Genomic DNA, 25,967 nt, shown 5'->3' on the forward strand with positions numbered 1-25,967 from the left:
GAACACAGAAGTACAGAGAATTGGAAATCAAACATGAGCTCCATTAGACTCTATAGCTGATTTTTTTCTCTGACTTCTTCTAGAGTCTTCAAATTCTGCTGAAGCTAAGGGATAGGTAAAGGGAAAAAAAAACAAAAACAAAATTTTAGTAGTATGAGTGCATAGTTTATTCAACATTCCTTTTATAGATTTTCATTTAGGATCTCTTTACGGTAGATATAAGGCTGAGAAAAGAGTGAAGAAAAATAAAGACAAGGTTCTATGGAGTTCATAGCTGGTAAGTTTTATGGTTCAGTTCAGTTCAGTTCAGTCACTCAGTCATGTCGGACTCTTTGTGATCGCAGCACACCAGGCCTCCCTGTCCATCGCCAACTCCCAGAGTTCACCCAAACTCATGTCCATTGAGTCGGTGATGCCATCCAACCATCTCATCCTCTGTAGTCCCCTTCTCCTTCTGCGCTCAATCATTCCCAACATCAGGATCTTTTCAAATGAGTCAGCTTTTTGCATCAGGTGGCCAAAATATTGGAGATTCAGCTTCAACATTAGTCCTTCCAATGAATACCCAAGACTGGTCTCCTTTAGGATGGACTGGTTGCATCTCCTTGCAATCCGAGGGACTCTCAAGAGTTTTCTCCAACACCACAGTTCAAAAGCATCAATTCTTATGCACTCAGCTTTCTTTATAGTCCAACTCTCACATCCATACATGACTACTGGAAAAACCATAGCCTTGACTAGACGGACCTTTGTTGGCAAAGTAATGTCTCTGCTTTTTAATATGCTGTCTAGGTTGGTCATAACGTTCCTTCCAAGGAGTAAGCGTCTTTTAATCTCATGGCTGCAATCACCATCTGCAGTGATCTTGGAGCCAAGAAAAAGTCAGCTACTGTTTCCACTGTTTCCCCATCTATTTGCCATGAAGTGATGGGACCAGATGCCATGATCTTCGTTTTCTGAATGTTGAGCTTTAAGCCAACTTTTTCACTCTCCTCTTTCACTTTCATCAAGAGGCTTTTGAGTTCCTCTTCACTTTCTGCCATGAGGATGGTGTCATCTGCGTATCTGAGGTTATTGATATTTCTCACAACAATCTTGATTCCAGCTTGTGCTTCCTCCAGCGCAGCGTATCTCATGATGTGCTCTACATATAAGTTAAATAAGCAGGGTGACATTACATAACCTTGACGTACTCCTTTCCTGATTTGGAACCAGTATGTTGTTCCATGTCCAGTTCTAACTGTTGCTTCTTGACCTGTATACAGATTTCTCAAGAGACAGGTCAGGTGGTCTGATATTCCCATCTCTTTCAGAATTTTTCACAGTTTGTTGTGATCCACACAGTCAAACTCTTTGGCATAGTCAATAAAGCAGAAACAGATGATTTTCTGGAAATCTCTTGGTTTTTCGATGATCCAGTAGATGTTGACAATTTGATCTCTGGTTCCTCTGCCATTTTGAAAACCAGCTTGAACATCAGGAAGTTCACGGTTCACCTATTGCTGAAGCCTGGCTTGGAGAATTTTAAGCATTACTTTACTAGCATGTGAGATGAGTGCAATTGTGCAGTAGTTTGAGCATTCTTTGGCATTGCCTTTCTTTGGGATTGGAATGAAAACTGACCTTTTCCAGTCCTGTGGCCACTGCTGAGTTTTCCAAATTTGCTGGCATGTTGAATGCAGCACTTTCACAGCATCATCTTTCAGGATTTGAAATAGCTGAACTGGAATTCTACAACAAATAACTACATAAATTTATTTCAATACTATTGCTCTAAGATACATGAAAAAAAGGGTAAAGTGTTATGAGCTATTATAACATGCTGCTAAGCTGCTGCTAAGTCGCTTCAGTCGTGTCCAACTCTGTGCGACCCCATAGACGACAGCCCACCTCCGCCCATGGGATTTTCCAGGCAAGAGTACTGGAGTGGGAGCATAGAGAGCCAGAAACATATTTCCAGAATGGTGGAAGTTAACCTCAAATCTGAAAGTTGATTTAAAATTTTTTTCTCAAACACAATAAAAACATATTCCTTACTTCTGAGTGTAAAGTGTGCTTTCCTGATTGACTTCCTAATTGATAGGTGGCTCTCTAACAGGCACTGATTCAGAGTACCAGACTGATCACCTCCTAGAGTTTTCCTTTTTTTTTTTTAATTGAAGTATGGTGATTCGCAACATTGTATTTGTTTCAGGCATATAGCACAGAGATTAAGGGAAAAAAATCTGAAAAAGATTAGAAATTTTTAAGACTAGAAAATTGGCCAACATTTTTTGCTAGAGGGATATGTATAGATCTTAGGAGGGAAGGTGAGGGTAGATTTTTAGTGAAGAAATGAAGAAGAGGTGGACAAAACACACAGTTCATTAAAATGAAGCTGACTAGCTAGACAATGGTGACTACAGAGGGCTTTTGTCAATCAGGTTGAAGAATTTGTTTGCTTTCCTAAGACCAATACATACTCAGAGTACATTAACATGAAATCTGGCATGATTAAATGTGTAGGGTTTTAAAGAGGTTTTTCTTTCCCCCGTGCCTGTGGAAAAGAAAATGTAGGAAGACAAACTCTGAGGCTACTGTAGTCATATGGGCAAAAATGTTGTTAGATTGGCCTGATTATAATGGGAAGAATGTGTATGTCTCTAAGACACTTATATCATTGTGCTGGATACTTATACCAAAGCTCTTTAATCTCTTGCACAGTATCATTTCATTATGTACAAATTCTGTCCACTATGACTGCAGCCATGAAATTAAAAGATGCTTACTCCTTGGAAGAAAAGTTATGACCAAACTAGATAGCATATTGAAATGCAGAAACATTACTTTGCCAACAAAGTCCATGTAGTCAAGGCTATGGTTTTTCCAGTGGTCATGTATGGATGTGAGAGTTGGACTGTGAAGAAAGCTGAGCACCGAAGAATTGATGCGTTTGAATTGTGGTTTTGGAGAAGACTCTTGAGAGTCCCCTTGGATTGCAAGGAGATCCAACCAGTCCATTCTGAAGGAGATCGATCCTGGGATTTCTTTGGAGGGAATGATGCTGAAGCTGAAACTCCAGTAATTTGACCACCTCATGCGAAGAGTTGACTCATTGGAAAAGACTCTGATGCTGGGAGGGATTGGGGGCAGGAGGAGAAGGGGACGACAGAGGATGAGATGGCTGGATGGCATCACTGACTCAATGGACGTGAGTTTGAGTGAACTCCGGGAGTTGGTGATGGACAGGGAGGTCTGGCATGCTGCAATTCATGAGGTCGCAAAGAGTCAGATACGACTGAGCGACTGAACTGAACTGAACTGAACCCAAATAAAGGGCTTCCACGGTGGCTCAGATAGTAAAGAGTCCTGCTGCTGCTGATGCTAAGTCGCTTCACTCGTGTCTGACTCTGTGTGACCCCATAGATGGAAGCCCACCAGGCTCCCCCGTCCCTGGGATTCTCCAGGCAAGAATACTGGAGTGGGTTGCCATTTCCTTCTCCAATGCATGAAAGTGAAAAGTGAAAGGGAAGTCGCTCAGTCGTGTCCAACTCTTAGCCACCCCATGGACTGCAGCCTACCCGGCTCCGCCGTCCATGGGATTTTCCAGGCAAGAGTACTGGAGTGGGGTGCCATTGCCTACTCCTACCAAGCATTAAAAATATTTTTCAATGGCCAATTTTTGTCTTCTGGATAGTGTCACTTTATCAATATGTGTTATTTAGGAAGCTAAGAAGTTTATAAATTACTGTGTGTGTGTCTGGAAAAACCATACTGTATCTGTTAAAGCAAATGAATAGAGCAGCCACATGATGAACTGATATGTTTTTATTCACTGTGATTTTCCCTCTGGTCTAGAAGATAACAATAACATACAGAGCTATAGAGAAATCCACAGAGAGAAAGAAGTTCCATTCCCAACAATGTTTTTTTTCCAGAGTCAGCCAATAGACAATCACTTGTCTACAACAATAGTCACTTTTAAAAGTCTTTCCCATGTTGTCATTTTTCCAGGGGAGATTACTGTGATTACTTGAAACAGCAGTGGAACTCCTGAAGAAAGAGGTTAAGAGAGGCCCTTGGAAGAATAACAGTAAGTATGGAAATCCTCTCTAAAATGAAATACCTCATTTTACTTCTAGTAATGCTTTCTGCAATAAGATTTATCACAAAAGCATAATTGCTTTTTGCAAAACCATCACTATACAACTTTTGTCATAAAACTCAAAAGTAATTTTGGATGTGCTGAAACTCTTTGGTAATTTCTTCTGGTAGATCATTAGATTTAGTTTTAACTAGGAGTATAAATTATGACAATTAATTTTAGAACATTGACTAATTATTTGTTACAAGTCAGGCTATCTATGCTAAAATAATGCCTTTGATACTTAATATTTTTATGTTGGGCATGTCAGATATCGTCCCTCTTTGTTAGTTTCTGCATCTATAAAGTAAGACTAATACTAGTAGTGAACTGATCCATCAAACTAGACATTGATTTGAGCATTAATGAAGCTAAAATACATTGAAGGCTTAGATCAAGGCCAAGCACGTGATAAACCCAGGTAAGTGTATCCATCATCATTGTCATCATCATTAATATTTATGAACTTATTATAATAAAACTTCATTTCTGCTATGTAGTTGTTGAGTCTTAGAAAATTTATAAGGTAAGAGTGAATATGGTATCTGGGTTCAGAATTTTTACTCTATATTTTCTTAAATAAGAGGAAAATTCCAATCAGTAAAAATATTTTTTTTAATTTTATTTTATTTTTAAACTTTACATAATTGTATTAGTTTTGCCAAATATCAAAATGAATCCACCACGGGTATACCTGTGTTCCCCATCCTGTACCCTCCTCCCTCCTCCCTCCCCATACCATCCCTCTGGGTCATCCCAGTGCACTAGCCCCGAGCATCCAGTATCGTGCATCGAACCTGGACTGGCATCTCGTTTCATACATGATATTTTACATGTTTCAATGCCATTCTCCCAAATCTTCCCACCCTCTCCCTCTCCCACAGAGTCCATAAGACTATTCTATACATCAGTGTCTCTTTTGCTGTCTCGTACACAGGGTTATTGTTACCATCTTTCTAAATTCCATATATATGCGTTATTATACTGTATTGGTGTTTTTCCTTCTGGCTTACTTCACTCTGTATAATTGAATTCTTCTGTTGTGGAAAGTAAGTTGAACTACGTAATTCAGTTTTGAATGTCCCCGTGCATTTATCATATTTACATAAGTTTTACATATGACACACAATAGATTTGGTGCAAGTAAGGCAGTAGTAATATTCCTCTGCAAGACTGAATATACACATAGTGAGGAAGGGAAGTGCATTAGGAATCTAGGGCCAGAATTTAATGCTAAATAGTAATTGAAAAAGATGTGTTGCTTGGAAACTGCAGAGAACACTGCTTTGTTTCAAGTGAAGGGTAATACAAATCATGCATTAAAATAGTAGAATCGTTTTAAAATTTCAACAATGCAATTGATGAGAGTTTTAATAATCTCTGACACATAACTTGGAATAGCACATTTCAATCATACAGATGCTTCACCAAGATAACCCACAAGCACTGATAGATTTATATTAAAGTTTGGTTACATATCTTTATGGGGCTTCAGGTTATGGTTGCATAAACTGGACTCAGATTAAGGGTAATGAAATATTCCTTCTAAGAATAATCACCCTTTCAGAAAAAACTGCACCTAATCAGAGGTGTTACACACCATTGAGTTTTGTGCAGAGAATTTGCTGTTTAATAGCTGTTTGGTGACATTTGCAGTTGGATGCAGTTATGAAATAATGTAAGATGCTAATGTGTTACTTGGCAGGAAGAGTGAGTCCTTTCACTCCCTCCCAATTTTAAAACATGATGACCCTGAAAGTTAATGAAAATAAAGAGATCCATACAAGAGAGCAGAGAGAGCAGAAATCACAATATGGTGGCAGTGACTACTCATGCTTTGTTTGGCTGCTTGAGGGATGAAATTCAAATGCTTACAGACAAATTCCTGTATTGTAAGGTGTTCATACCATCATTTAGTTCTCCCTCCTGAAATCTCGTTAAATACAAGTCTTCTTCCATGGCCCTGGAAGTTCTCCCACATTGGAAAATTACTGATCTATCCAAAGAAAAGTTTCTGAGACCCTTTCTGAGATATTTTGAAAATTCATTCTTTATTTGACCTGAAATATTTCACTACTCTTTATCTTTGCATATTCTACTAACTCCTTCTAAAATTGTCAGTCATTCTTGCTTTCTCTTATCAAAACATTAAACCTAGTTTAAATTTCCCAGTTTGATGATCCTTAGGTCTTCTAGGCAGGATCAGTTTGTCTATTTTCTGCCCTCAAATAGTGCAAAAACTCTGTTCATCCCTCAGTAGAACTTACCAGATTATTCTCCTTTTGGTCTGTTCATAATCCTGCCTGCTTCTCTGGTCTTACACACCTCTAGGACAGAGATTCTGTATCATTTAACTTTATATTTTCGGTGTTTATCAGTTGTCCTAGTACATAGCAGTTGCTCAGTAAACCCTTTTCAAATGTTGTTCAATACTGATTGTTTCATAGAAGATGATTAATTTTCTACTTTTTTAAAAATGAGTATATTCAACAAACCCATTGTGTAAGTACATTCAGTAAGGGTGTTAAACATCTCCTATATATGAATAGGGAAAAGAAATTCATACCCTTGAAAAAGTTCAAGTCCTTTGAGGAGCTTACTACTTAATGGTATACCAGGCAGATGTATACCAGGCAGACTCATTTAAGAGTAGGTAGAATGAATAAGTGTGGTGTGGGCATTGCTAGAAACCACAGACCTTAGAAATCACCTCAGCTTCTCAGAGGGAGAAGCACTGCAGGATGGGCTGAAAAGGAAAGGAATTTGTTCAGGCCAACATCTCAGATAGAAGCTTTCTGCACAGAAAGAACAGTGTGTGCAAAGACATGAAAGCCTGAGGAAATAGAGCATTTTCTGGGAACTATAAGTAATTAAGTATTCTTGGAGCATAAATTGTGAATAAGGGGGAAGGGTAATAAGAGGGAGAACAGAAGATAAGACTAAACTAATTAATCAAGGAAAGCCCACAGGGACCTACGATGCCATCCAAGGCAATTTAGGCTTTATCATGTCTTGATGATGAACCTGAAGCCCCAAGCCTTTATGTGGTTTGTTCAAACTCATACAGAGCTCACTGGCAAGGGGAGGAGAAAGGACCTTGCCTACAGCATGTTACTTAATGAGAGTTTGCTTCTTCAGAATATGTTGTAATCAGTAATTAATTACCATTGAATCTTGGAATCCCTATGAGATAGGGCTGCTTGCTTCACTTTTCAAGATGAATCTGATTAACGGATGAGTCAAGGCCACAACAGTGTCCTTCTGAATTAAGGATTAACATGAGGCAGAGTTCACTATTCAGCTTACTTTTCTTTTGCCTCACTTATTAAATTGTATGTTTATATCTGTGAACCAAGATCCTAATATTCCATCTAAATCTGATTTTTTTTAATTCATGTAACTTTCTGACCTAAAATTATGTAACAGATTTGTTACCCCATTAAGAGTCTGCTGGTTAAAGTTCAGTCGCTCAGTCGTGTCCAACTCTTTGCGACTCTATGGACTGTAGCCCACCAGGCTCCTCCATCCATGGAATTCTCCAGGCAAGAATACTGGAGTGGGTTGCCATTTCCTTCTCCAGGGGATCTTCCTGACACAGGGATCAAATGCAGGTATCCCGCATTGCAGGCAGACGTTTTAACCTCTGAGCCACCAGGGAAGCCCAAGAGTCTGCTAACAGTGAAATAAATATCTGATCCATATGTAGAAAAATAAAATTCAGTATAGAAAGAGGTAACACATTGTCTTTGATGCTTGTGTTACCTGATAGAAGTAAATGTGATGTCATAGCTCTACTATTAGCTAATAGTAAAAAATAAAGCTAATAACTTTTTCAGGTAAAAATAAATTTTTAGTAACATGGTTTACTTCCCAAGTGAAATGCCTGTGTGCACATTGCTAATAAAAATCAATCTCTCTTTTAAGAAGAATATGTGTTTCTTGAAAAGGTTTTTAAATAACCTATGTAAAAATAAACTCATCCTTAGGGCAAATTGCTTAAATGAAATCAGTGTACTGCTAACTGAAAGGGGTTGATGCTCAGAGGATTTACAATACTCCTGTCTTTATTGCCAAGACAATCAGCTCACCTCTGAAAGCTTTTGAAATGATTTTCATTTCTTTGTCCTCGGGACATGTGGAAGTGCTGGGGAGTGGTGAGATAATTATAATGGGATTTTTCCCCTCCTAGAATATGAATTCACTTTAGAAATTGCCTTCCTCTTTAGTGATAAACAGTAGATGTTTTGATCAAAATAATCTGAATAATAATACTCAGCATGCATCCTCCTCTCTTTAAAAGTAAACGATGGCTTTCTTTTTTTATTCAGACTAACAACTGTATGTTAGAGAGGATGCTTTTAAACCTTGAGGTTATCTTTAAAAGAGAAAATAAGTTCCTGTTTGACTTGGTCAAGGTGGTTCTGATCAATTAATTTAACATTTTCATGCCATCAGAAAAGACTGTTGAAGATTATGCTTTTTACTCCCTCTTACATATTTTCTGAGAGCAAACATGTGTATAACATATCAGCTGAAATATATTTATTTTAAATATTTTAATTATATCTACTTTATTAAACTATATACTCATTTTATTCATGCTATAGTATATTAATATAATAGAGTACTGAATGTATATAATTTATACTTTTATATGAACAGTGGGCTCAATTTTGTTAACTAATAAGTGTTTCTCATCAAAATTTGAAGCTGTCTGCTCTATAAAACTCCAGTTCTGGAAATTAACTTTTAAAATTAAAATATTTCTAGGCCTATTTTATCTCTTCCTTAATAACACTTATGATTTAAGGATAATAATGGTATCTTTATGCACAAATCAAAGGGCATCTTTTCATTCTTTTTCTTCCCCTGAAGTTAGACTTGACAATATTCATTATTTGTTTTATCAAAAAGCACTATCAAAACTTGGCTAATTAGACAATACTCTTTGTTGATTTTCCTCCTTTTTCTTTACAGCTTGTTTTCTATTCATTCTTTGAGCAGTGGTTCTCAACCTGAAGGCAATTTTTCTGAGAATTTCCATTTCAGTCGTCTTCTCTTCTGTATTCATTCCCTGGGCTACCACAACCATGCTCATTATTTCATTGTCTAAGTAATGAAAATTCTCCACTCAACCTGCTTGCCGTTTTCACACACTCACCTCGAGCTCTATGTATTCCAAGCTCAACTAAAATTTCCCTTTCTCAGATGTGTTCTGTTTTCATACCCACTACCTGAGACAATGAAACAGTCATTCACTGGATCATTGTAGTTGTTCAGTCACCAACTCAAGCCCTACTCTTTTGCGACTGCATAGACTACAGCCTGCCAGGCTCCTCTGTCCATGGCATTTCTCAGGCAAGAATACTGGGGTGACTTGCCCCTCCCTCCTTCCGGGCTCTCCCCAACCCATGGATTGAACCCTCTTCTCCTGCCTAGCAGGTGGATTCTTTACCACTGAGCCACATGGGAAGCACTATACACCAGATATCCGAGCCACAAATGCAATGGTTATCCTGGATTATTATTTTTCCCTCTCTGCCCATATCAAATCAGAAGTAAGGCACATACAATTCTAGTTCCTGATCATTTTTTACTCTTTTCCATCTTCTTCTTCCTAATGCCTTTTGTCCTGACCCCATATTCTCATGCTGTTTGAATCACCATTCAGTGATAGATCTGATTATATTAATTCTTTTGTTTAAAAATATTACCTCTGGACCAGTATTGGCTAAATGAATAAAACATAACCTTTTCAACACAGTCAGAACTTTTCATAATCTAAAACCTGCTTTTTTTGTCTTTCTTTCATCTACTCTGCACAGTAGGACCCAAACTAACATCTGTATCAATATGTACAAGGCCTCAAGATAGGGATGAATAGAGATGATTATTCAGTTAAAGATAGAGGTGATGATTACTCAGTTAATAACTAAGAATCTGATTCAAAATACTACTTTAGCTCTTGCATTGAAAGATGATATAGGAGAGCAGAGTAAGTTATTTGCAAAGATCCCAGAGAAGATGGGCGAGATTTGGAGGGGGAGACACTACAGAGCTTAGAGATCAGGGTCCACTCTGTGTCCCATTGTCTCCTGTGGCCCAGCAAGTGTCTGTTTACCAAATATTTGCTTTTCCATCTCTGTCTGAATTACCTTTCTCCCCTTTGAAGTCCCAAACCACTATTCAACAAATCCTGTTTTGTCTTTAATTGAAGATAGTACTTAAGGTGAGCATTTCAGCCATTTTGGTTTTATTCACTTTTTATTCACTTTTATTAAAAATGAGTTTTATTCACTTTTACTGGGTTCTCTGGAGAAGGAAATGGTAACCCATTTTGGTATTCTTGCCTGAGAAATCCCATGGACAGAGGAGCCTGAAGGGTTACAGCCCATGGGATCACAAAGAGTTGGACACAACTGAGCTACTAAACAAAGACAATAATTCCCATTTATACTCTTTACTAAATTTTCTCCATTAGTCTGTCTCATGTAAATTTAATCCTTGGGCCAGCCAGAAGAATCCTAGAAGAGTAGAGAAAAATGTCTTGCTCCCTGACACAGTGACAGATTTTAATATTATTCTTGAAAAGGGGAGGAAAATCAGATACTTTGACTATTTGCGCTTTAGTCTTCCTAACCCAGTTTACTTTGATAATGATGTAGAATACAAGTTCCTGCCATAGATTTTTTTAAAAATCTAACTATCCCAGTTATGATATATATATAGATAGATAGATATAGATAGATAGAGAGATATATAGATATATATATAGTTAGATAGATAGATATAAATGTTTTGTGAGCTATTCAGTAACTGATAAAAATGGGGTAGTATTAGATGCTCAGTCGTGTCTGACTCTTTGCAACACTATGGACTGTAGCCCACCAGGCTCCTCTGTCAATGGCATTTCCCAGGAAAGAAGACTGGAGTGGGTTGCCATGCCCTTCTCCATGGGAACTTCATGACCCAGGGATCAAACTCACATCTCTTTTGTCTCCTGCACTGGCAGCCAGCTCCTCTATCCATGGAATTTTCCAGGCAAGAAAACTGGAGTAGGTTTCCATTTTCTATTCCAGGGATCTTCCTGACCCAGGGGAAAAAACCTACCTCACTCATGTCTCCTTCATTGGCAGGTGAGTTCTTTACCTCTATCACCAGTTGGGAAGCCTGCAAAAATAGGGTGCTGCTGCTGCTAACTCACTTCAGTCGTGTCCAACTCTGTGCGACCCCATAGATGGTGGCCCACCAGGCTCCCCTGTCCCTGGGATTCTCCAGGCAAGAACACTGGAGTGGGTTGCCATTTCTTTCTCCAATGCATGAAAGGGAAAAGTGAAAGTGAAGTCGCTCAGTCGTGTCTGACTCTTCTCGACCCCATGGTCTGCAACCTACCAGGCTCCTCTGTCCATGGGATTTTCCAGGCAAGAGTACTGGAGTGGGGTGCCATTGCCTTCTCCAGCAAAAATAAGGTAGGTTACATAAAATCCATGAATTCTCATGGTGTTTTAGATGGACTTTTGTTTTTTGGTGTAATTGACTGTCATTGAGGGCAAATTCACACCCAGGCTTGCAGAAATTCTTTTCTTGATTCAGTAGTTCTAATATTTGAAAGACTTATTCCTTATGAGATACACAGATATGTATTCCTTGAAAAAAAGAATGCACTCTCTGACATATTTCAGAGATTATGCTCAGTCACTGTATCATTTCCCTTCTCCCCATCTTAAACCAAGCATCCTTTTATTTTTATAAATTTTCTTTGTATATTAACTAAGTTTTACTTGTAATTCTTAAAAAAGAGCCTTACTCTATTTTCCAGAAATAATATTTTAATCAAGATTTACGCATTTTAAACTTTATTCTTCATAGTGATGACAGTTACAGATTTACTTGAGAGTCATCTAGTTTTTTACATACACTTGTAACCAGGTTTTATAAAAAATGAAGCCATGAATCAATGTTTTTCTGTAGTTAAGGGAATTCAATTCAGGAACATTCGCTAACCTCCAGGTTTTCAGCATGATTACATTTATCTATATTTAAAGTACAAAGGAATCAACATGCTGGAAAGTAATTGCTCCGTTGCCATAGGGAAAGAGATTAGGAAAACTGTGAGTTTAAGGAAGAAATGGCCTGGGTAGTAATCCCTTTTATTATCTACTCTAAGCCATAAATGATTCTATCCCTAGCCTAATAAATAATTATGTCATGAACTGTAAGGTCAGAGGACTTTAGCAAGATTGTTAAGAAGTGCAACTATTAGGAACTTTGCATATTCCTAAGGTCTTATTATCTCTTTTAAAAGTATGTATTTGACAGCAGTGAATAAAATGCAGATGCTAATGCACGCAGCAGGGAAGAACAATTACTAAAAGCATTCATTTACTAGGTGATCTTTGAGGCCCCTTCTAACTTTAAAATTCTATGCCTATGTCTAAATTAGAGTTATTTTTGTTTGAATTGACAAAGTTAATCATATGTTTTAATTAAGATACCTTTCTTTCATTAAATGACTGTGTATCAGATCAGGGAATTATATTAAATGGGGAACCCCAAATTTGTCTGGAAAGCCAGGGTCATAGAGCAGGCAGAATTTAGACAAATAATCATGAGCTCACAACATATGTTTGCTGGCACAGCCTGTGCTAAGGGCTCTGTCAATTGGGTAGGGGAAATAAACAAATCTATAGACAGTCCTGATGGGAACAAGAATCAGCAGAGATAAACATGGAGAAAATAGATAAGGCGAACTGAGTTTTCAGGAAAGTGCAGACAAAGCAAGCTCTAGGGGTGTAAGTCTAATTCTATTTTTCTCTTGGGCCTCTCAGATTTTCTCCATGGGTTTTATGTCCAAGATAAGCTCTCTTAAAATTTCTTCTAACACTATGGTCATAATTTTGGATCCATTCTGTCATTTAAGAAATCCTTAATAACCATTTACAGAAACAATTCTGGAGAAAATGGACAAATCAGGAGCTAGGTTTGGGAGTCCGGTGGATGGTAGTGTTAGGTGGTTAGAATAGGACAAAGGCGTCCAGAATGGCCATGGCTAAAAGACAAGGAAGGGAAAAGCCCGTGAAAATAGAACAAAAGTAGTTCCCAGGACTGGAGTAAGGACCTCGGGTAGAACAAACAGCACTTCTGGCTAGCCCAATTTACATAGAACAGGCCCAGGGGGAGGATAAAAAACATATAAAAAGAGGAGCCAAATGGCCCGGGGTCTCTCGCTCTCTCTTTTGCTTTCTCTCTCGCTGTCTCTCTCATGCTCTCTCCCTCTCTCTCTTCTCGTCTTTTGAGTCAGCATGCCTTCACACCTCGAGGATGTATTTTCCTTTATCTTCTAAATAAAACTGAGCTGTAACACGGAGCTGTAACACTGATTTGTCCAAGAGCTGTGACACAATCTGTCCGAGGTCTGTAACCCTGGTCCGTCGCTTCAAATTTTTCTTGTGACGAGACAGAATCGAGGAAATTACACACTCCCTCGACATCAGTGGTGCCATGACTCTGATTTAACCTGGCTGAAATAACCTCGGCACAGCCCTTGCAAGGAGGAGGCCAAGCACAGCAGGAGCCCAATTCAGCGAAAGTGCCTATGGTGGAAGCTGAATGCAAAGAAAACCCAGCGCAGGGGAAGTGACAAGAAGCCCAGTGTGCTGGAAACTGGGACATCAGGAAACAAACTCAGCAGAAAGCTCTCGCAGCTCAGTCTCAGATTCCAGAAGACCTCCGATTAAGGAAGGAAGTCCTCACTCCTGTGGCTGGAAGGACATATGCCTAAAAAACTAATACCATTATGTAAAGTTTAAAAAAAAAATCTTAATTCCTTTATAATCTCTCATTTCTTGTTTCCTCAAACAAGAGGAGAGGCTACTCCTCAGTATGTCCCAAAGGCTCCACTATCTGCTGACCCCCAGTAGCTGTTACCCAAGGCAGTAAGGGTTCTTCTGTCCTTAATCTTCTTTGTGCCAATGATCAGGTCAATGAAAACTGTGAGCAGAGGTCAGGTATTTAGAAGCTTTTCTGGCAGGTTATGAAGGGGATTCCTTGGCACGCTTTTCCCACTGCTTTTTCATCCCATCCTTCAGCTCCTCTCTCCCGGGACTTGAGCCCAGTCAAACCCCATGATGCTTGGCTTGAGGACCTAATGACGCTCAGGCTCTGATATCTCATTGCAAAAATTCAGTTAAAGACACAGCAATAGGTAAGAGATGGATTTGTTCAGATTCAGAGAGAGGTACATTCTGCAGGGTGTGGGCCATTGCAGAGGGCAAGTGCTTAGGCCATGGAATGTGGTGTGGCTAGGTTTTTCGAGCTGAGTGTATTCATATGCTACTGAGTGGGAGGATCATCCCAACCACTGGGGAACCACACACTCCTCTGTCTTTTGACAGTGTCTTGGAGCTGTCCTGCCACCTGGGTGTATCATTTAGCTTGCAGATTGGGGATCAAGGTTTAGTTGAATTTGACTTGTCATCTTGGACCCAATTGATTTTAATCTGTTTATGTTATGCCCTTGTGCTATGTCATTCTTTCAAAGGTTGGGCCCTGCCCCCTTCCCTCCTGTTTCATGCTCTTTTCCTGAGCCCCACCTGGGCCCACAATGTTGCCTCTACAATCTTCTGGAGGGACAACCAGAAAATAGCTGGCTCTTGGGAGGGAAATACTATATCATATCCAATCCCTCTAGATATTCAGTCCTTCATCTTCCATGTTTTCTACAACATGTGCAACATCAGCATCTCTCAGTGAATCCGCTAGGGTGGGAGACAGGCACACAATGCCTGCTAGAAGTTCATCTATTGGCATCCCTTCAAAGGCACCTGGGCTTCCAGGGATAATGTTTGCCACTTTGGGAGTTAGCCCTGCAGGCCGTTTGGGCCCAAACCCTTACCACCCTTCTCCTAAAGTTACAAACAAATCTCTGGATCAAACCTCCACTCCACTTTTATGGAACACCTGGTCTGTTGCCTCTTACCAATTTGTTCTTAAGTCAATTACTGACTCCTACAACCAGGACCCTGCTCCCTTTTAGGCAACACTGCTCCATCCTGCCTATTATTAAAATGCTCTTAATCCCCCTAACAGGGACAGATAACCCACTCCTTGGTCATTACTTGTGTTATTACCTAAAGTGGGTCTATGACAATGAAATATTTACCATTGGAAACATCCTAAGCTGCACTTATGGAGGACCAGGGGAGGAAATCAGTGACTTACATTCCCTTAGAGCAGTAAAAGGATAAGGCTTATGACTGTTTCACCAGGTTCTCAGTCTCAGGGCACAGGCTTGGATAGCTTTACATCATGATATCTATTCCCATCTGCAGTGAACAAACTGGAAATGAGTTAAAATTACAACCCCTTAATCCTACCCAGCACTGGTCACGCTGGAGACCCTGGGGATGCCCAACTCCAGTCTGGGGGTCACAGGAGGTTGAACTGCCTCGGCCTGCCTAGGGATCTGGTCCTCGAAATGTTGTCACTCTTCAACCTGCTTGGGGATCCACTAGTCCAGTGGTCCCAGGAGGTCATCATGCCTCAACCCGCTCAGTGACCCAATTCTCGGGAGGCCAACCTGCCTTGACCTGCCTGGGGATTCGATCTCCAGGAGGCTGTCACACCTCAGCTTGCCTGGGGATCTGCACCTTGACCTGGGGACACCTGGCTCTCAGGTCGCAACAGTACTGGGTAGGATAAGTTTCAAAAAGATTCACCCCTAAGGAAGTCCCTCATTTTCTGATCTGTGTGAAGGCAGGACTGAAAGCAGCCCAGAAAAAAGTAATCAGCTATGCCTGGATCTCAGCAATAACTAAGGAGCCCAATGAGAACTCCATGGCCTTTCTGGAAAGGCTAAAAGAAGCCTTCCAAAAGTTTAGCAATCTGGACTTAGACTCTTCCGAGGGACAGGTGATTTTAAAGAACAAATTCCTGTCCCAATGTGCATTAGACATCAGAATAAAGTTACAATAGCTACAGCAGCAGGACCGTGCTACCTTTTATAACAGAGAATAGGAGAGGGAGGCCAAGGCCCAGGAGAGGGAGAAAAGGAAAGAGACCAGGCATGTCCAGATGCTGGCCATCCTCCAGGGAAGCCTTATGGCAAACACTGAGTCCTTGAAGGGCAAGGCAAGAGGCAAATGTCTAATCTGTAGACAGAAGGGGGCATTGGGCCAAAGAGTGTCCAAACTGTGACAAGTCTCCTAAACTGCCTGCTATAAATGCCATCAATGGGGACATTGGGTGGCACTCTGCCCTCGGGACCCAAGAGCCTCAAGGTCAAGCGCAAAGCCTTCCCTCATGATGGTTCAACAGGACTGAAGCGGCCCGCCTCTGCCAACCCACCTGTCACAGATAACCATCATGGGGCTGGAGCCAAGGGTGCAACTGGATGTGGCAGGTAGGTCGAGAATTTCTTGGTTGACACAGGCCTACTCTGTCTTGATCTCCTACTCTGGAGCCTTCTCCTCCCAAACACGTACCATTTTGGGTGCTATAGGAAAAACAATTACTAAAAGATTCACCCAAGCAATTCTTTCTTGCTGGGATGGACAAATATTTTCCCACCAGTGTTTGGTGGTCCCTGAGTGTCCTACTCCCTTATTGGGAAGAGATATACACCCCACTCCAGTACTCTTGCCTAGAAAATCCCATGGATGGAGGAGCCTGGAAGGCTGCAGTCCATGGGGTCGCTGAAGGTCGGACACGACTGAGCGACTTCACTTTCACTTTTCACTTTCATGCATTGGAGAAGGACATGGCAACCCACTCCAGGGTTCTTGCCTGGAGAATCCCAGGGACGGGGGAGCCTGGTGGGCTACCGTCTATGGGGTTGCGCAGAGTCGGACACGACTGAAGCAACTTAGCAGCAGCAGCAGCAGCATACTCACTAAACTGGGGACCACCCTTGTGATGGGAAGCTTTTCAGCCCCTGGAGCCCTACAGCTTCTGCTTACTACTAAAGAATCAATTACGCCCTCTCCAATAGAGAGGGACCAAAAACTATAGGAGTACAAAATTAACACCCAGGTGTGGGACCAGGGGACTCCTGGATGAGCCCACCAGGCTGAACCAGTCATCATTGTCTTCCAAGATGCCACTCAGTTTCCTTACCTGAAAAAATATCCCATCAGAAGAGAGGCTCAGGAGGGACTATAGCCTCTAATAAATAAATATCTTACTTTTGGGCTATTGGTCCCCACCAATTCTCTGTGTGACACCCTGATCCTCTCAGTAAAGAAAAAGGATGGAACCTGGTTAATGGTTCAAGATTTCCAGATCATAAACAAAGCTGTAGTCTTCCTCCATCCCACAGTACCCAATCCCTATGTAATCTTGGGAGAAATCCCACCCAGTGCCAAGTGGTTTACAGTCTTGGATCTCAAAGATGCATTTTTTTGCATACCACTGGCTAAAGAATCCCAATATCTTTTTGCCTTTAAGGGGGAGGCTCCAGGAGAAAAACACCAACAGATGACTTGGACAGTATTACCTCAGGGGTTCACAATAGCCCCCACCTGTTTGGACAGGCTTTTAGCGAGGATCTCTTAGATCTGGACCTGGAACCTAATGGGAAAATATTACAATATGTAGATGACCTATTAATCTGCTCTCCAGATGAGAAAAAATGTCTAACAACATGCAATTCAGGTTGTAAACTTTTTGGCAGAGAGGGGATATAAGGTCTCCTGTGCTAAGGCACAAATGATCAAGACAGAGGTCACTTACCTGGGAGTTCAGATTACATACGGGTCCAGGAGGTTGTCCTCTGATTGGGTACAAGGAATTCTCCAGTTGCCCTCCCCCATGACTTGAAAATAATTGTGGGGCTAACTGGGAATTGTAGAATCTGGATACCCAACTATGGTCTATTTGCTCAGCCCTTATATGAAAGCTTGAAGGGACAGGATGATTCAATCCCTCTGATGTGGGGAACTCCTCAAAAGAAGGCAGAGGCTACAGTAAAACAAACCTTAACTAAAGCACCTGTCTTGAGGTTGCCAGACCCAGAAAAAGCATTCCAACTTTATGTCCACAAAAGAGAAGGAATAGCCTTGGGAGTGTTAACTCAAAGGTTGGGATCTGAGCCCCAGCCTATAGCTTACTTATCCAAGAGGCTTGACCCAACCGCCCAAAGCTGGCCTCCCTGCCTTCGAAATCTTGCAGCTATTGCAATCTTGATAGAAGATGCTTTGAAACTCTCTTTGGGGGGCAAACTAACTATTTTTCCAGCCACCAAGTGAAACAACTCCTAAATGGGAGAGGCCATTTATGGATGTCTGATCAAAGAATCGTCAGATATCAAGTAGTGCTGATGGAAAGCCCAGGCCTCACTATAACCCCTTGTGAGGTTATAGCCTTGGCAGTGTTAACCCAGAAACCATCTTGCCTACCCCCGAGGGCTCTCTCCCCTTTCACTCTTGCCTAGAAACCTTGGACCACTGGACAAAATCCCTAGAGGATTGTTGGAAGATCCTCTGACCAACCCTGAGGAAATCTGTTACACTGATGAAAGCAGCTTTGTATTGGATTGAAAAAGAAGAGCTGAAAATGCAGTAGTCTCCAATTTTGAGACCATAGAGGCTAAACCTTTGCCACCAGGTACTTTAGCCCAATTTGCTGAGCTCATAGCCCTGACTCAGGCTTTAGAGATGGGAAAAGGGAAAAGAGTAGCCATTTACACTGACTCCAAGTATGCCTTTCTGGTGCTACATGCACATGCTGCTGTTTGGAGAGAAAGAGAACACTTGACCACCCGAGGGTCCCCAATCAAATATGGTGATCAAATCCTTAGACTCTTGGAGGCAGTCCATCTGCCTGCTGAGGTTTTAGTCTCCCACTGTAAAGAACATCAAGAAGGAAGCATGGAAGTGGCACGAGGGAACCAAGCAACTGATCAGAGGGCTAGGAGAGCAGCATTACAGAACAATGACCTAATAGGGGTTGCCACCTTAGTTCCACAGACTAATTTGTCAGAAACTCCTTCATTTATGAGGGTGAGACTCTTAAAACTAAGAATTAGGGCTTTCAAGATCATATGGGGTGGTTCCAAAAGGAGGGACTCCTTGTTCTGCCTGGAAAGCTCCAATGGAAGTTGGTTAACTCCTTACATGCCACCACTCATTTAGGGGAAAGGCCTCCAAAGATTACTAGAAAGGTCCTTCAGAGGAACAGGCCTCCAAACGACCATAAGGTAAGTGGTCTCCTCTTGTCCCTCTTGCCAATTAAACAATCCCCAAGGAACTCGAAGACCCCAGTTGGCCCAGCCTGTCCAACGATGAGGGACCTACCCAGGAGAAGACTGGCAGATGGACTTCACCCAGATACCAGTTTCTCAAGGATATAAGTACCTATTAGTGTTATATATATATATATATATATATATATATATATATGTATATATGTATATATATATATATATATATTTGCAGGATGGATTGAAGGCTTTCCCACCTGGACTGAGAAGGTGGTAAAAAAACCTGCTCCATGAAATCATTCCAAGATTTGGTCTGCCCAGGTCATTACAAAGTGACAATGGGACATCATTTACTTCTAAGGTCACCCAAGGGGTCTCTAAAGCATTGGGCATTACTTATTATCGCCATTGTGCCAGGAGGCCTCAGTCTTCAGGAAAAGTAGAAAGAGCCAACCAATTCTTAAAATCAGCAATAAAAAAGATAACCCAGGAGACCTCCCTGGGATGGAAGGAGGCTTTGCCAATAGCTCTCCTCCATGCCTGTATTGCCCCTAAGGAACAGGTTGGTCTTATTCCTTATGAGATGATATATGGAAGACCTTTTGTTTATGTCAATGACCTCTTCCTGGATCCAGAGGTTCAGATCCTCCAGTCTTATATCATGGCCTTTGAGCAATTCCAACAGGATATACTCTTGTGGGGTGTCAACCAGGACCCAAAAGATTTTAAGGGGTCACTGTTATATGCTCCAGGGACTCAAGTCTTAATTAATGTCTGGAAAGATGGGCCCCCAAAGGCTCAGCTCCAGCCCACATGGAAGGACCCCTACCCTGTAATACTTTCTACCTCCACAGTAGTCAAGGTACCAGGACATGACTCCTGGGTTCACTACTTATGAATCAAGCCATGGAAGAAAATAGAAGAGGACACTCAATACACCTGTGAGCCCCTGGGAGATCTCAGATACCTATTCAGAACTATAAATGAGTGTAATTCTAATGAACACCCCCAAAATCTATTTTCTGGGGATAAGATTTCTCAGGACAGCTCTAAAGAGCCAACACAGCTTGGCAGGGGTTGTACTCCAAAACAGACAAGAGATAGATCTTCTGATCCCTGAACAAGGAGAGATTTGAGCCATCATGGCAATGGGAGTATGAAGTTGGCTAATGCCCCTATTAGTCCTTGTTATGCCATATTGATGTTGCTTATGATTGCTCCATGTATTATCAATTGCCTAACCAATTTTGTCTCTGCCCAGGTCAACAAGCTACAACATGCAGTGCCAATTCAACAAGGATATATAAAACTATAGCCAACCATGGAAAATATCACTCACTCTTACAAATAGCTGTGGAAAGAAGAGAAGCGAAAAGCAAAGGAGAAAAGGAAAGATATAAACATCTGAATGCAGAGTTCCAAAGAATAGCAAGAAGAGATAAGAGAGCCTTCTTCAGAGATCAATGCAAAGAAATAGAGGAAAACAACAGAATGGGAAAGACTGGGGACCTCTTCAAGAAAATCAGAGATACCAAAGGAACATTTCATGCAAAGATGAGCTCAATAAAGGACAGAAATGGTATGGACCTAACAGAAGCAGAAGTTATTAAGAAGAGATGGCAAGAATACACAGAAGAACTGTACAAAAAAGATCTTTATGACCCAGATAATCACAATGGTGTGATCACTGACATAGAGCCAGACACCCTGGAATGTGAAGTCAAGTGGGCCTTAGAAAGCATCACTATGAACAAAGCTAGTGGAGGTGATGGAATTCCAGTTGAGCTATTCCAAATCCTGAAAGACGATGCTGTGAAAGTGCTGCACTCAATATGCCAGCAAATTTGGAAAACTCAGCAGTGGCCACAGGACTGGAAAAGGTCAGTTTTCATTCCAATCCCAAAGAAAGGCAATGCCAAAGAATGCTCAAACTACTGCACAATTGCACTCATCTCACACGCTAGTAAAGTAATGCTCAAAATTCTCCAAGCCAGGCTTCAGCAATATGTGAACCGTGAACTTCCTGATGTTCAAGCTGGTTTTAGAAAAGGCAGAGGAACCAGAGATCAAATTACCAACATCCGCTGGATCATTGAAAAAGCAAGAGAGTTCCAGAAAAACATCTATTTCTGCTTGATTGACTATGCCAAAGCCTTTGACTGTGTGGATCACAATAAACTGTGGAAAACTCTGAAAGAGATGGGAATACTAGACCACCTGATCTGCCTCTTGAGAAATTTGTATGCAGGTCAGGAAGCAACAGTTAGAACTGGACATGGAGCAACAGACTGTTCCAAATAGGAAAAGGAGCTTGTCAAGGCTGTATATTGTCACCCTGTTTATTTAACTTATATGCAGAGTACATCATGAGAAACGCTGGACTGGAAGAAACACAAACTGAAATCAAGATTGCCTGGAGAAATATCAATAACCTCAGATATGCAGATGACACCACCCTTATGGCAGAAAGTGAAGAGGAACTCAAAAGCCTCTTGATGAAAGTGAAAGTGGAGAATGAAAAAGTTGGATTAAAGCTCAACATTCAGAAAACGAAGATCATGGCATCTGGTCCCACCACTTCATGGGAAATAGATGGGGAAACAGTGGAAACAGTGTCAGACTTTATTTTTCTGGGCTCCAAAATCACTGCAGATGGTGACTGCAGCCATGAAATTAAAAAACACTTCCTCCTTGGAAGGAAAACAATGACCCACCTAGATAGCATATTGAAAAGCAGAGACATTACTTTGCCAGCAAAGGTTCGTCTAGTCAAGGCTATGGTTTTTCCAGTGGTCATGTATGGATGTGAGAGTTGGAATGTGAAGAAGGCTGAGCGCTGAAGAATTGATGCTTTTGAACTGTGGTGTTGGAGAAGACTCTTGACAGTCCCTGGGACTGCAAGGAGATCCAACCAGTCCATTCTGAAGGAGATCAGCCCTGGGATTTCTTTGGAAGGAATGATGCTAAAGCTGAAACTCCAGTACCTTGGCCACCTCATGGGAAGAGTTGACTCATTGGAAAAGACTCTGATGCTGGGAGGGATTGGGGGCAGGAGGAGAAGGGGATGACAGAGGATGAGATGGCTGGATGGCATCACTGACTCGATGGACGTGAGTCTCAGTGAATTCCAGGAGTTGGTAATGACACGGAGGCCTGGCGTGCTGCGATTCATGGGGTTGCAAAGAGTTGGACACGACTGAGCGACTGATCTGATCTGATCTGATCTGATAAGGACTCTGAGGCCTGAGACTAGGAAGAGGGGGAGGCCCAAGGTCCCTTGCCATCCCAGTTCAGCAGGAAGTAACCAGAAAGACCTCGACACCCCCTCCCATCTTGCTAGGAAATGTTAGGTAGCTAGAATAGGACAAAGGAGTCCAGAATGGTGTGGCTAAAAGACAAGGAAGGGAAAGCCCATGAAAATAGAACAAAGGAAGGTCCCAGGACTGGAGTGAGACCCTCAGGTAAAACAAACAAGCACTCCTGCCTAGCCAAATTTACATAGGGCAGGCCCAAGGGGAGGAAAAAAACATATAAAAAGAGGAGCCAAACAGCCAGGGGGTCTCTTGTTCTCTCTTTCACTCTCTCTTCACACTCTCTTTCTCTCTCTCTCTCTCTTCTCTTTGCGTCTTTTGGGTTGGCATGCCCTCATGCTTTGAGGATGTATTTTCCTTCATTTTCTAAATAAAACTGAGCTGTAACAGAGCTGTAACACTGATCTGTCCGAGAGCTGTGACACAGTCTGCCCAAAGTCTCTAACGCTGGTCCATCGCTTCAAATTTTTCTTGAGACGAGATAGAACTGAGTAAATTACACACTCTCCTGATATTAGCAAGGTACTTGCTAATAAAATTTAGTAATTTTTAATCTTATTCAATGTCATTTTCTACTTCTAGGATCTAGATCTCCAATCTGGGGCTGAGATGGAATCCCAGCAGTCAGATGTTTGGTCAAAAACTAAAGGGAAATTATTAATTTTAATGAGCAAATAATGTATTTGACTCAACATCTCTAGAATGTTGTAGTTCCTCCTTCCTTAGAAGGACTGCCATTTCATAAATCCCACTTCCAACATAAAAAGCATCAGTGATCTTTCCTGAGCAAGATGGCAACCTTTAACTCTACAGTTCTCTTTCCTTCTCTTTAGCATCACTTGCCACCTTATAGCAGCTCTTATGTTGTTTCCTTGAATGAGTTAACTATTTAATGTAATTTAGTATTTTAAATGTTTAATTTCTTCTCACCAGCAAGACCACTACCTCTTTAAGGAAAATAAGCCATGTGTGTGAAATATTGTTGGAAGGCACAGCACAGGCCAGCACGTTGGCTCATCAGTTGCCAGGGAAACTGGCAGGAATAGATATGTCTTTGTCTTCTGGTTTTGATGACAAGGATGCTAGATCATATGGTCAAAAAGATATCAGGGAACTGACATCATATTAATATACTGTTGTGTGTGATGAGTTAATTTGGGGTGTTTATTGTTTGTTTTTTAAGATAGCTATATGCTTGGACTTCCCAGTGGTAAAGAACTTGCCTGCCAAGGTAGGAGATATAAGATACACAGGTTTAATCCCTGGGTCAGGAAGATCCCCTGGTGGAGGAAATGGCAACCCACTCCAGTATTCTTGCCTGGAGCATCCCATGGACAGAGAAGCCTGGTGGGCTATGGTCCATGGGGTTGCAGAGTCAGACATGAATGAAGAGACTTAGCATGCATATGCATCTTCAGCCTCTCTTCTGGGGCAAGATACATTGGGCTGACTGTTTAACATTCCCAATAGTTTTTTCTCAAACCCCTCAAAATCAGCACATGCAATACTGGATTTATTATCTCTTCCCAAACCTGCAGGTGTTCAGTATTCCCAGTCTTGGTAAGGGACACTATCACCTACATAGCGGACCAACATAAACTCAGGACTTCCTTAACTTTCCCTTTTCCCACATCTTCACATGTATGCAATCACCAAATACACATTCCTAATGTACCTGAATATATTCATTCTTTTTGTTCCTGATTTTAAATCCTCATTATTTCTTATCTAGATTTAGTGCTACTCTGGTAGCTGAGTAGGTGTTAACTGAAAGAAAATTGAGAAAGTGAAAATTGCTTTTCCCTTTGTTAAAAAAATGTTTTGCTTATCTCTGTTTCACAAATCAACTCTTTACTTACACTTAGACCCCAACTAAAAATTTCTTCCACTGAGAGACCTTTTCTGACTTCAAAGCTAGAGTAGGTCTCCATTATATGTTCCCGTGGCACCTTTTCCTGACATTTAACACCTCTGTAATTACTTGTTCGGTCTGTCTTTCAAACTTAATTATAAATACTATAAGGATATGGTCCATATTCTTCATTGTGCTTCTCCGGTTCCCCAGTGCTTGGCAATAGTAAATGTTCAATAACTCATTAAATGAATGAATGAAAAGAGGTTAAGCAAGATAACACCACCAGAAAATATCCTTTTGCTTTCATAACATGAAAATTTTGGTGATTCACACAAGAGCAATTTCAATGTGGGAGTTGTACCAGGAGACAAGAAAATAAAGGGAAAATAGTTCAATATATTTCCAGGAAATTATGTTGACATTTTAGATGAGTTGGAGGAGGAAATTGTAATAATTGGTTAAAAATGAAAGTACCCTCTGCTCATTGACAGTTACTCACTGACTGGAATAATTGAGAGCTGGCATACTTGCAACCGTGTAAACAATGAGATCAGCAAGAAGTACTGCAGGAATGCTTTGTAAAATTTCTTTGAAAATGCTAAATATAAATCATATTTTTCTGACTCCCAGCTGGACCTAAATGAGAACTATAAAATCATTACTTATAATCCTCATGCATTTGATAATTCTCAGATGACTTCCCATAATCTAAGAAGCACTATGACATCCTAAGATTCAGACATGGACATGGGGGAGCCACATTCAGGGGAAAAATTTCTAGGTCTTAACCCGCGAAAGACACAGAACAATGAGGCAGACTCCTAGGCAGGCAGTGTAGCAAAGAAACTCATGGAGGTTGAGTTTGACTTGCTTTTCTCCCTTGGAAACCTCCTATTCAAGTTGGCCCCAAGATTCCTGCCAGCTAATCCTGTCACATAACTCAGGAGAATAGCAAAAAGGTATGTGATATTTCTTTTCAGTTAAAATTCTTCCAATAACAAAGAAAAGAGGTCTAAAATGTAGTTCTTATAATAAATATTGCTCTCTTTTATTTAAAAGATTTTTTTTTCTTTGTAGACCTTGTTCTTTTCTCAAATGAATTTTGACACATAACCATTGCCCTTTTACCCCAAGAAAAGTGTTGAATATAGATTAGTATAACTCACTCAGAAATTTAAAATCTAAACAGAAGAAGGGAATATAAGAATAAAATGTTAACTCATTTTGAGTTTTTGTCCCTCTGGGGATCTGTACTAGATAGACACTCACTTTTAAGTGGATCCAGGATTAGGACAGGTGCCCTTTTATTCCTTTATTTATTTATTTTTTGAATTGTATATTGAAATAACATATTAAGTGATTTCAATTTTATTCAACATTCACTATCTCAAAGTAAAAATTAAAATGCAACAGATTACTAAGTGTATTGGAATGAGCATAATAGCTTCACTCAATAAAGTGTCAATGGGGCTAAGATTTCTG

Source organism: Bos grunniens, chromosome 12, assembly GCF_055505025.1.
Source record: "Bos grunniens cultivar Pamir isolate PY7600 chromosome 12, Bosgru_T2T1.0, whole genome shotgun sequence".
NCBI lineage: Eukaryota > Metazoa > Chordata > Mammalia > Artiodactyla > Bovidae > Bos > Bos grunniens.